Below are 12,364 nucleotides of genomic sequence, written 5' to 3'. Positions count from 1 at the left end.
TCCTGGAGGCTGGGGGATGGGAGGAGGGAATCAAGAGTAATGGCTAATGGGTATGGGGTTTCTTTTTGGGTGATGAAAAATGTCCTGGACTTAGCTAGTGGTGAATGGTTGCACAACTCTGTGAATATACTAAAAACCACCAACTTGTATACTTTAAAAGGGTGAATTTCATGGTACAGAAATTATATCTCAATAAAGCTATTATAAAAAAAGATCCGGTTGTCTTGTCCCCAATTAAGTAAAGGGCATAAAAGACAATTCACAGAATAAGAAAAAAAAATCAACAAACATACATGAAAGTTCAAATAATTGTAACCAATTAGATACAAACTTAAAACAGTAAGAATGGGTTATATTGTCTAGACTGAAATCAAAGAAAAGGCAAGCACAGCAAATAATCAAGACATATTTCAGAGGGACCAAGAAAGCTACTGAAAATCACAAGCAACAAAGCAAAATAAGTGAAGTAACAGGCATTGAAAATTATTCTAATTGTAGTATGCTGTTGTTGTTATTAGGTACCGCTGAATCAGTTCCAACTCATAGCGACCCTATGTTCAGTAGAACGAAACACTGCGCAGTCCTGCGCCATCCTCACAATTGTTATTTTTGAGCCCACTATTGCAGTCACCGTGTCAATACATCTTATTGAGGGCCTTCCTCTTTTTCGCTGACCCTCTACTCTACCCAGCATGATGTCCTTCTCCAGGGATTGGACCCACTTGATAACACGTCCAAAATATATGAGGCGAAGTCTTGCCATCCTCGCTTCTAAGAAGCATTCTGGCTATACTTCTTCTAAGATAGATTTGCTCATTTTTCTAGCAGTCCATGGTATATTTAATATTCTTTGCCAACACCGTAATCAAAGGCATCGATTCTTCTTTGATCTTCCTTACTCACTGTCCATCTTTTGCATGCATGTGAGGCAACTGAAAACACCATGGCTTGGGTCAGGAGCACCTTCGTCCTTAAAGTGACATCTTTGCTTTTTCACTTTAAAGAGATCTTTTGTAGCAGATTTGCTCAATGCAATGTGTCATTTGATTTCCTGACTGTTGCTTCCATGGGCGGTGATTGTAAAATTTTAGTACAGATACATGAAACAGGGAGACCTTGGAGATCAATAGGGTAGTAGTGGGGGTCCCTTGGTAGTGCAAACTGTTAATGTGCTCAGCTGCTATCTGAAAGGTTGGAGGTTGAGGTCCACCCAGAGCATTTTGAAGAAAGGCCTGGTGATCTAATTCTGAAAAATCAGCCATTAAAAACCCTAAAGAGCACGGTTCTGCTGACACACACAGGGTTGTCATGAGTTGAAATCGACTTGACAGAAACTTTTTAGTGGGAAGATTACCAATAATCAAAGCATTAAATGACCAGGGTGTAAGACCTCAAGAGACAGGGATTTTTTGGCACAAGCAAATGTCTTAAGCAGAAAGATGGGAAGAGAGAGAGGGGTTTTCCTCATACTAAAAAGCACCAGGAGGGGGAGGGGGAGGGGGATGCAGTACGAAAAAGAGGGAGCAGGAAAGAACTCACCCTCGGCCCAGCCTTGCTATCAGGACGGCAGCATATGCCAGAGGGCAAGACTTGGCCTCTTTAAGTCGGGGGAATAAACTTAAACAAAAAGATGTTCAAAAATTATGAAGAAAACTATAACTCATTCCTCAAAGACACAAACGTAGACTTGAGAAAACGAGAAGACATCCTCTGTTCTTGGTTAAAATGTCTCAACACCATCAAGGTATCAGTTCTCCCTTAAGTTTAATGTGATCTCAATGAATACAGCAATGAGTTTTTTAATGGAGTTAGACAAACTGATGCTAAAGTTCATATGGAAAAATAAACACGTGCGAACAGTGAGGAGAACACTGAAAAGAAAGCTCTGACGGGGGACTAGCCCTACCACATATTAAAACATATTACAAGCCTCTATGATTAACAGTGTGGTACTGGTGTACGCATCATCAGAAAATCCAATGGATGAAAACAAAGTCTAGAAACACATTAAACTACATATAGCTATTGAAGCTATCTTTTTTTAGGAGATGAAATTAGATCTATGCCTCACACTGCGTAGAGAAGTAAACTCCAAATGGATCAGAGATCTAAATGTAAAAAATAATAAACCTATACAAGTACTAGAAGAAAGTACGGGTGAATTCCTCTGTCACCTGGGAGTAGAAAAAGCCTTTCTAACTATGATGAAAAATTCAGACACAACAAATTTAAGATTTATAAATTTGATTATATAAAAAAACAAACTTTGGCATGGCAAAAAAAAAAAAAAAAAACACCATAAGCAATGTTGAAAGATAACTTAGAGAAAATATTTGTAACATATATCAAAGTTAAATGGCTAATATTCTTCAGTACAAAGAGCTTTTTAAAACAGAGCCAAAAAAAAAAACCCCGAAAAGCATAAGAAAATGGCCATGTTTACTAATATGAACAGACAATAAAAAGATAAAAAAAGGTTGTTAAACATATAAAAATGTTCAATTCACTCTTAATAAGAGAATTACAAATTAAAACTATTCTGAGATACCATTTCCCAGCCATTCGATTGGTAAAAATTCAAAAACTTGACAAAATACTCTATCAGTTAGGGTGCAGGGAAAAAGGCACTCTTATACATTGCTGGTGGGAATTCAAAATGGTATAAACCATATGGAGAGGAATTTGGCAATAGCAAACAAATCTATATATGCATTTATCCCAAAGATATATCTTCAACAACAACAAGATACATATGCACAAAGTTTCTCATTCTAGTATTATTTGTAACTGCAAAATACTGGAAATTACTTAAATGTCCAAGTACAGAAGAGTGGGTGAATAAACCACAGTATATACAGTGGAGTGTTACATGGTTAAGAATGAAAGTGTTTTTTTGTTTTTCTTTTTTTTTAAATTTCTGCATATTATTTTTTCAAAATGGCTACAAAGTTATTAGAAAATCAACACCAAACCTGTTGCCATTGAGTCAATCCTGACTCGTGGTGACCTCCATGTGTTATACAGAACTGCTCCATTGGATTTTCTTGGCTGTAATCTTTATAACAGACTGCCAGGCCTTTCTTCCACAGTGCTGCTAGGTGGGTCTGAACTGCCAACTTTTCAGTCAGTAGTTGCACATAAACCATTTTGCACCCCCTAGGGTCCTCGACTAAGTTGTTGTCATTAGTTGCCACTGAATCAATTCCGACTCACGGTGATGCCACGTGTACAGAGTAGAACTGTTCCACAGGGTTTTCAAGACTGTGACCTTTAGGAAGCAGATCACCAGGCCTGTCTTCCAAGTTACCTGTCGGCGGGTTTGAACCACCAGCCTTTAGGCTAGTAGTGAAGTGCTTAAGTGTTTGCACCACCCAGGACTCCACAGACTAAGTTGTTAGGAAATAAAATTTATTAAATCGTTTGGACCTAACTATCTAATAAATGAAGCTGTTAGGTGTTTCTCTTGACCTAGGATGATGTGAAAAAAATTACTGATATACTAAGAGTGCCAATAACTGAAAAAGTTTGGGAACCTCTAACAAAGTTCTCTAATAAAGATCTGAGAGACCATTAAGAGTGCATGACTATTGTGTGTGTGTACATGCCGGTATGTTTGGTTATGAAATTACTGTGGACTGTGGCCAACCAAATTTATAATAGGCTAATGAAGGCACAGCCATATTGTACATACTGTAGTTAGTGCTGTAACACGTTATGGCAGCACAAAAGAGAAGCAACTAACCCAGTCTTGGAGAATTTTTTTATTTTTGAGAGGGGGTCAGAAGAAAGAATCTAATTAAAATAGAATTACTGAAAAGACATCACCTAAGCTGAGCTCTGAAGGACGAGCAGGAGTACATTAGATTGTGGGAAGGAGTGGTGGCTAGAATTCCAGAAAGAGGAAATCAGGGAGAGAGAAAACACTAGCATGCCAGAAGGTGAATATCATGGAAGAAGACAGATGGAGCTAGAGAGTTAGGAAAAAAGCGGGAAGGTTTCTGTACATCAGATTAAGAAGTCTGAATTTGTTAAAGCAGAGACTCAAACAGAAACTTGTACACCAATGTTCACTGCAGCACTCTTCAAAATAGCCAAGAAGTAGAAACAACCTAAATGCCCATCAACAGATGAATGGATAAACAAAATGTGGTACATACATGCAATGGAATACCATTAAGCTAGCAGGAGAAATGAAGCCTTGATACATGCTATAATATGGATGGAGCATGGAGACATTAGTGTGAGTGAAATAAGTCAATCACAAAAGGATAAATACTGTATGACTTCACTTATATAAAAAAGACAAGAAAAGGCAAATGTATAGCCATCAAAGTTTATTAGTGGTTACCAGGGGTGGGGGCAAGGGAAGAAGGGTGTGTTATTGCTTATGGTGTACCGAGTTTCGGTTTATGGTGATGGAAAAATCACACTGAGTAAGGGTAAGATTAACGGTCAATTATTGTAAGTGCTGTCAATAAGTTGTACACCTGTAAAAAGTTGAACCGGCAAAAGTTGTGTGATAGATATATCTACAACAATGACCAAAAAAAAAAAAAAAAAGGAGCAGCTGCTGAGGCTGCTTATATACAACCAAACACTTCATGGGATATGGTTCCTTGGTTTGGAGGTTTAGGGTCATGGTTTCATGGGATATCCAGTTAATTGGCCTAGTAGTGTGTTTAGTGCTTCTGTTCTATCTCCTAGTTCACTGAGTAGTCCCTGGGGTCTTAAAAGCTTCCACGCGGCCATCTAAGGCACAACAATTGGTGTCTATTTGCCTGGAATGTCAGAGGAAGAAGCAGAGTCAGGAATAGTAGGAGGATATAGAATGTGTGGCTACTTGCCTCGATGAACAACCTGCCACCCTCGCTATAAAACCAGAAGAACTGCATGGTGCCCAGCTACCATTACTGAACCATTCTGATCAAAAATTCCACAGAAGAACCCTGATCAAAAGGGGGAAAATGTAGACACAATTTCAAATTCTCATGGAATCCAGACATTCTGGAGCCACGGAGGGTGGATGAACCCTTGAAACTACTGCCGTGAGATAATCTTTAAACCTTAAACCAAAATTATCCCTTAAAGTCTTCTTAAAACCAAGCAATAGTTTAGCTTAACTAGTAAAGAAATGTCTGCCTTGAGCATAATGCTCTTTTAAAATCCATATATATGTGATCAAATTAACAACAGCAACTCGAAAGATTAGATAGGAAACTTAAGGGGCAGTAAGTTTATGTTAATGGGGGAGGAACAACTTAAAAAAAGGAAAGTGAGAATGGTTGCACAACTTGCAGAATATAATCAATGTCACTGAACTGTACATATAGAAATTGTCGAACTGGTGTTTGTTCTGCTGTGTATATTCTCAACAACAACAAAATAAAATAAAATATTCTTTAAAAACAGTCTGAATTTTATTTGAGAGCAAGAACGAGCCATGAAAGGGTTCTAAGCAGTGTTTTTGCAATGTGTGGTAATCTCCATTTTTCAATCAATTATTATGCTAGATGCTCAACTGCATAAGAAAGCAGAGATCCTGTGGCTTAGATGTTCACACAACCATAATCTTTGTGGAAAATGGGGATCCTCCTTCCCCCACCTTTACAATATATCTGAGAGCAGAAGTCACTTCACAATCTTGATGTGTCTTGATATCCAACACGAAATTGTCAGACCCTGTGATTCTAAACCGAACTCTGAAGGACCAGTAGGAGTACATTAGATTAGGGGAAGGAGTGGTGGCTAGAATTCTTCAGCAATCCATCTCACCACACAGGGTCTGACAATTTCATGTTGGATATTAAGACACATCAAGATTATGAAGTGACTTCTACTCTCAGACGGATTGCTTTTATATGGCCTTCCTCATCATGGTCTTGTAACTACCACCAAATGACTGGGTGGAACGATGCAAATAAGTGCTTTTGGTCCACCAAGAGGACTGGACAGCTTATTAATAATGCAAATAAGGTGCATGGCACCCTTGTGGGGATGGGACCCTGCAAATAAGATGTATGGAACCGTAAAGAGGGGACTGGCTAGTCTTGCCACCCACCTAAGCTTAAAAGGCAGCCAATCTCAGAGCAAAAAGGGGAGTGAAGGAGATGGGAGTGAAGCATGTCCTTTGGACCCAGGATCTCTGTGCTGAGAACCCCTAGACCCAGGAGACAGAGAGAGAAAGAGCTGTAACACTGGTGATGGCTCAAGATGGTGAGAAGCAGCGGCAGAGAAACAGTGGCAGCAGAACCAGGAGACTGGCACAAGACAGCATGGTGGGCTTCCCAGCCCCACGGAGCAAGGCAGCTACAGAAGGTGTGCCGCGGAGCAAGAAAGCTGAGTGTCTTCCAGCAGGAAGCTTGCTGGTGGAGTGGGGTGCCTCTGGGTACTCGCTGGCAGAGCTGGGCTTGCCGACCCACGGAGCAAGAAAGTTGAGTGCCTTCGGGCCTAGCCTTACTGGCAGAGTGGGGTACCCCCAGGCACTTATCTGCAGAGCTAAGAAGCCGGAGGCCAGAGAGAAGTCTCCCTACAGGCACAGCTGAGAAGAGGCTGTCCTGATTCAAGAACTGTATTCTGAGTTGTTCCTGATCCCAAGTTGCAACCTGTTACTTCCCTAATAAACCCCATAATAGTATTGTCTGTGAGTCTGTGTGGCCATTGCAGCGAATTATCAAACCCAGCAGAGAAGTAGAGAGTGCCATGGAAGGGATGGCTGGTGTCAGAATTGGTGAAAAGGTTGGAAAGAGAAGGTATGTCTGACCTCCACCTCATAGGGATCAACTTTGGGCTGATGCTGATCTTGATTCTCCTCTCTCCCTCTCAAGTTAGAAGACCTCTGACGCCACTGTGTCATTTTTACACCCTGATACTTAGTTTCAATAAGCGAATACTGCAATGAAACTGGATATCAGACTTCAAAGACAGTATGTGTGTCAAGCATTTGTCTACTGCATCAAATACAAGTCTCTAGCTGTGAATGTCTTTAAGAATAGTATCATAATACTTTACGGAAGCTTGCCGTTTTGGGGCTTATACAGACTAGTTTCATCACTTTGAGGGAATAAGTCTTTACCTTCAGGTATAATTGAATCAAAATGCAAATTCTCTTCTAAAATTTATTCATACATCTTTTGAAAACTCACAAAGTTTTAATTTCTTTTTTTATATTGAAATCAAATAATTATGAATGCAATAATTTAACAAGAAAAATATTTCAGAGCTAAAGAAAAAACAAATAATTGTTACTAATGGGCTCTAGAGAATGAGCTGTATTTAGAGCGATATTCTTCAATTTTTTTAAACCAAGAGATGAACACACTCTTATTAACATAGCTCCAGTAAAGAGTAATTGGGCAAAAATAAACATTTATTCCCACATCCTTCAAACTAAGCCCATTTAAATGTGCACTAAAAAAAAAGTACACAGGCTTAGAAAGAGTGAAGAGAATTCTACTAGTACTGAATAGCAATTGGACTTATAAGAGTTCTGTCACCTTTAAAACTGCATGTTAAACCCAAAGAGAAAATGACTCATGATCTTAAATGGTAAAAATACAGAGCAAGTACACTGTTACCTCTTCCACCATTACTTCCAGCCCCTCCCCACCTCCATCTCCAGCAGGGAAAGAAAGAACTAAGGAACAACATGGTTTCAGGAAAGGTTTATAGTACTTCTCTCAAACAGGGGCTATTCCTGGTACTTTAAAGGTAAAAAGTAGTATTTTCCAACCTGGTAATCAAACACCAGAGATGTGTTCCTAATATTCTAGCAGGTCACCTATGTGAACAATGTCCTGATCCACAGTGCTTCCTAACCTTCTTTCATCATGGCTCAGATAAAAAGTGGCAACACTGAATTTGAAGGAACCATGGAGATAAACAGAAGACAGGCTGCTGCCCAAGGCCACCTGTCCAGCGTCACTGGCAGTGACAAGCCCTCTCAAGGGGAAGGATGCTAAGATCAGTATCTTGGCTTTCCTGCAGCTCGGCTTAATCAGAATCACCTTTTCCTCAGCATTTCAGGATTAACTGCAATATCTGTGTTCATACTTGCAAATCCAGGCTCTACTATGCACTAGCTGCATGGCCTCTGACAGATAACTTCACTTGGCCTTTGTAAAGTATCGAAAAACTACCTACCTTGCAGCCGTATTATGAAGATTAGAAATCACATTAGTAAAGCTCTCGGCATAGTGCTTGGTAGGCAATAAACAGATGAAAACTGTTATTACCAGGAGAATTGAATTAAAGGGGAATCTGACTTCTGTACAGTGGTAATGTTGCTCAGATAAAAGAATTGCAGTGTTTCCTTAGTGTCTAAGAATTTATAAAACAAGCATAAACTACTTCCCTATTTCTTCAAAATCATAATCTTTTTCCTCATTAACATTTACAGCCTCTGTATGTTAAAAGTGATTATCCTTGCCACATACCTACTCAGGAATACAAGTGCATATGACACCAATATACCCATTTACAAGAAGTGATACTGGTTGATTTATGTTTTGTAGAAGCTGAACTTGGAAAACCAGTGCTGGACCACCATCAGACAGTCGGAGGAAAGGAGACATCAGCACTTTTTAAAATCCAACCATCTATAAACAAAAATCTTCCCTCACAAATGGCAGACAAAATTCTTTCCTATAATATAATAAGCCATCAGAATAAAGTGTTATAATGAAAAACTGCTTCAAAACAAGTGATACAGATGACTGCACACTAAGCAAATACACTATGGAACAGCATCTGGATTTCTCAAATGTGAACGTAGCTATTCATAAACTATGCCAAGGTCATATTAGAATGTCAGAAGATTTCATGTATCCATGGAAAGCAGCAGCCACTCTAAGCAGTTCTGTGATACATCATGTTTTCCAAGCAGTGGTAACTCTCAATTTCCTCTTTTTGATTAAGTTAGGGTATGCTTATCAACTCCAAATATAAACTTACTGCCTATCACCAGGACAAACATGCTCAAGTAGCAAGCATTTAACCCTGGGCTATAAGTTATTATAATGTCCACTCATAACCTCCCAAATATAATTTTAACCGTTCAGAAAAGGATGGGTAACAGTTTTGGAAGACAAAGGAGTCTTCTTGAATTGTTCTTTGACCCTGCTGAAGAACAAAAAGGCTGTATGTACAAGAAACTGGAACAACAACAACAAAGACCTAATCTAACAAAAATAATTGACTCCTGGAAAGAGACTGTAAGACCACTCAGACATTCATTCATTCATTCATTCATTCAGTAAAGAAATGTGTGAGTAGCTTGTAAATTCTAGGCACACCACATGGAAACACAGTGATAAGACATGGCTTCTGCCCTGAAGAAATTGAAGATCGAAAATAATGTTTTAAGTCACAAGAGTTATTTTATAACAATATTGTATTAGTAGAGTCAGAAAAATATAAGCTAATAAAATATATTTAAATACATTAATAAGCATACGGCAAAAGGAATGCCTTGTACTGTGAGTTATAATGAGATTCGTTATCCAATTTTTGGAACATGGGTCAAGCTGTAACTTGCTTTTAGCAAAAGAATTCATTTATGACACAAGTTTTTTTTAAAAGAATCACAAATTTGTTCTTATACATTAATGCAACTCTCTTCAAAGGATGGTTTGCTTTTAAGTGTAATATATAAATTAAGTTTTTAAAGGGGGAGAGATGAAAGCTAAAAATTCAGAGAGCCTTCGCATCACAGAAAAAAACATTTCCCTAGAAAAGTTTCCCCCCACACACACACCAAACACAATTTGTAAATTAAGTGCTTTTCAGCTTGACAACTAGGGCGTGGCACTGGAGTTCTCACACTATGTCAATGACACTTGGATGAGCTCTCACAAGTCTGGACATTCAGGTTTCCCAGCAAAGGCCAGTGAAGTCCCTATTCTCCCTAAATCTTAAAACAGTACTGCCACCTCTTCGCCGTCATCCCTTCACACTTATACGCATATACCCTGGCTAAAGCGTACAGCTCACATCTTCCACATCTGGAAATTCTTTAGGAACGAACGGAAGATAAACCCGTACAACTGAAAATATCCACACTCTCTCCTTCCTCGTTTTATAGGCTAGATTACCAGAATACGGGCTAAACCTGTGCAAGAGCCCAGGATCTGCTATTCAGTTCAGTGCGGAGCGTCTAATGACTTCAGTCTGAAAAAGCCATTCCTTTAACTGACACAAAACACTGCCGGAGATGCTTAAAAAGCAACTGTTTTAGCAAAGGAGTGGCAAGAAAGGGAAGGAGGGGAGGGGGTGGAGGAAGGCGCGGGGACTGCGGCGATGGATCCCCCCAGGTCACGGGCACCGCCCGGGGACCTCGGTGTGGCGGGGCAGGGACGGCCCAGAGATGCGGGGTGACCTTCCGGCGAGGCTAACTTGGAGGGGCTACCGGGCGCGAGGGACCTCTCCGCAGCCGCCCGCTCTCGGGGGCGCACTCGCCCGCACAGCCGCGAACGCGGCTCCCGGGATTCCAGCCCGGGCTCTTCTCGCAGCTCGTCCCGCAGGCACAACGCGGGATGTGCAATCTCGGCAGCCGGGCCCTGCGCCTGGGCCTCGGCCCACCGCTGCCCGGACACACCCCTGCCGCCGTTCGGGCGGCCCAAGCCCCTCCCGGGGCGGCCAGGGCGGGCATCACTCACCTGCACCGCTAGCCGGTCCACCGCCCCGCGGGCTTCGGAAGCCGCGGCTGCGCTGCCTCCGGCTGGAAGGTGCTCAGCCCGTGTCCTCAGAAAGGGACCTCGCCGGGGAGCAGCAGAAAAGGAGTCCGACGGGCGGCGGCAGAGCCTGAGCGGCGGGAGGAGGAGGAGGAGGACTCCGGGCGCTCCGCTCTCGGGAGATCCACCCTCCTCCTGGCCGCTCTGCAGCAGCCGCTGCAGATCACTTCCGGGGCGCCCGAGAGCGGGCGGGGCCGGTCGAGGAGTGACTTCCTGTCCGCGGGCGGAGAGAAGGGTGGACAAGGGCCAGGGCCGAAGAACAATGGTTGGGAGGGTGCAGGCTGGCCAGTGCCCGCCCCTTGCGTCCCGAGAGCTGTCTTTGCTGCCTTTCGGGCGGCCCCACCCCGGCTCCCTGCATCCCGTGAGGTGAAGTCACCTCTTAGGGGCCCGGGCGTGACCGCAGGGCTCGCGGAGGTTCCCGGATCTGGGCGTCGGCATCGCGACGTCCTTGTCTCATCTCCCTCCTGGGGACCAGGAGGGGGTTCTTGGAGAAAGGCGGGGAAAGCGGACGCCGCCATCTTGCTTTTAGTGGGGCAGCCCCTTCTCCTGAGGTGTCTCAGGGTGGAGGCAGTCCCGGTCCTGTGGACCGGGCTTCCCGGAGTGGAGCCGGCGACGTGGCTCGTTGCGGGGCGAATCCTAAGAGGTGGGTGGGGTCAGTCGCCTGCCCTGGCTGGAGGGTCTTCTTGGCTGCTTGGGGCCTCATGCTTAACTGCTGACTCTTGGAGAACTCGCTTCCGCAGGGGGTCACGGAGCCCTTTCTGAGTGTCTCAGGAGCCCCCAGCGACACTGTTGGTCTGGAGCTTGGTGTGGCACCGAGATCATCCTGCAGCTCCACGGCACTTTAATTTGGGAACTGAAGTTAGAAGTAGTTCCATTCAATCAGTTGCTTTAATTAAATTCCACCACAGATTCGAAATAGATCCGTTAGCATAACATCTGTTAGGAGCTACACATTCTTAGCTCGTGACATTTATTCTCTTATCTCCCCTCCCCGCAAAAAGTTATGAGTACCAACTATGTGCAGGGCATGACTTCATCTTTGCTCTCAAGGAATGCTCAGTCTAGCGGGCAGACGGATGTGAAAGCAAACGATTATTATTGGAAGCACGGATACCAGGGTATACAGAGAAAGAAATGGATGCGTTTACTAACTCTGGCTTAGAGTTTGAAAGATAAATTGGAATTTTCGGGCACAAGAATAGGGGATGGGATGGCAAATCCGAATTCGAATAGAAAGAACATGCAGTATGTACACAGATACAGGGACAAGAAATAATGTGTGCCGAGAGGAATGCGTAGTAGTTACAGGATTTAAAGTTCAAGCCTGAGCTGCTGAAAAAGATGAAGCTGGAGAAGCAGACAGGAACGAAATCATGAAAGAAGTTTCATGCCGTGAAGCAATGAGGAACCCCTAAAGGACTCTAGTAGAGAAATGCCCCTGAACAGATTTACAATTTAAGCTATTCTGTTGGTGGAGGACAGATTAATTGGGGGTGAAGGTGGGGAGGGAGGCCGAGGGAACAGAAAAATGAGTTTAGTTTTGGAAGTGGTGAGTTCGAAGTATCAGTGATGCTGTCCTAAGGCAGTTGCTGTATAGGCCTAGAGTTTTAGGGAGAATCTGGCCCAGAGTTAAGAAA

General features: G+C 42.6%; 1 protein-coding gene across 2 annotated transcripts in view; it reads right to left on the bottom strand.

The window, feature by feature from the left end:
• RALA (RAS like proto-oncogene A) overlaps nucleotides 1-10,905 on the bottom strand; it is a 108,903-nt gene extending 97,998 nt beyond the window's left edge. Inside the window, exon 1 of one of the 2 annotated variants that reach the window (XM_004383954.1) lies at nucleotides 10,653-10,905. The gene's annotated coding sequence lies outside the window, so the exon portion shown is untranslated. The remainder of the gene's footprint in view (nucleotides 1-10,652) is intronic. The other variant, XM_023738309.1, reaches the window with a different exon arrangement.
• Between the last annotated feature and the right edge of the window lie 1,459 nt (nucleotides 10,906-12,364).

This window comes from Trichechus manatus, unplaced genomic scaffold (assembly GCF_000243295.1).
Source record: "Trichechus manatus latirostris isolate Lorelei unplaced genomic scaffold, TriManLat1.0 scaffold00114, whole genome shotgun sequence".
In the NCBI taxonomy this organism is placed as follows: domain Eukaryota; kingdom Metazoa; phylum Chordata; class Mammalia; order Sirenia; family Trichechidae; genus Trichechus; species Trichechus manatus.
The sequence above is the reverse complement of the archived record's forward strand: the minus strand, read 5'-3'. Positions and strand labels throughout refer to the sequence as shown.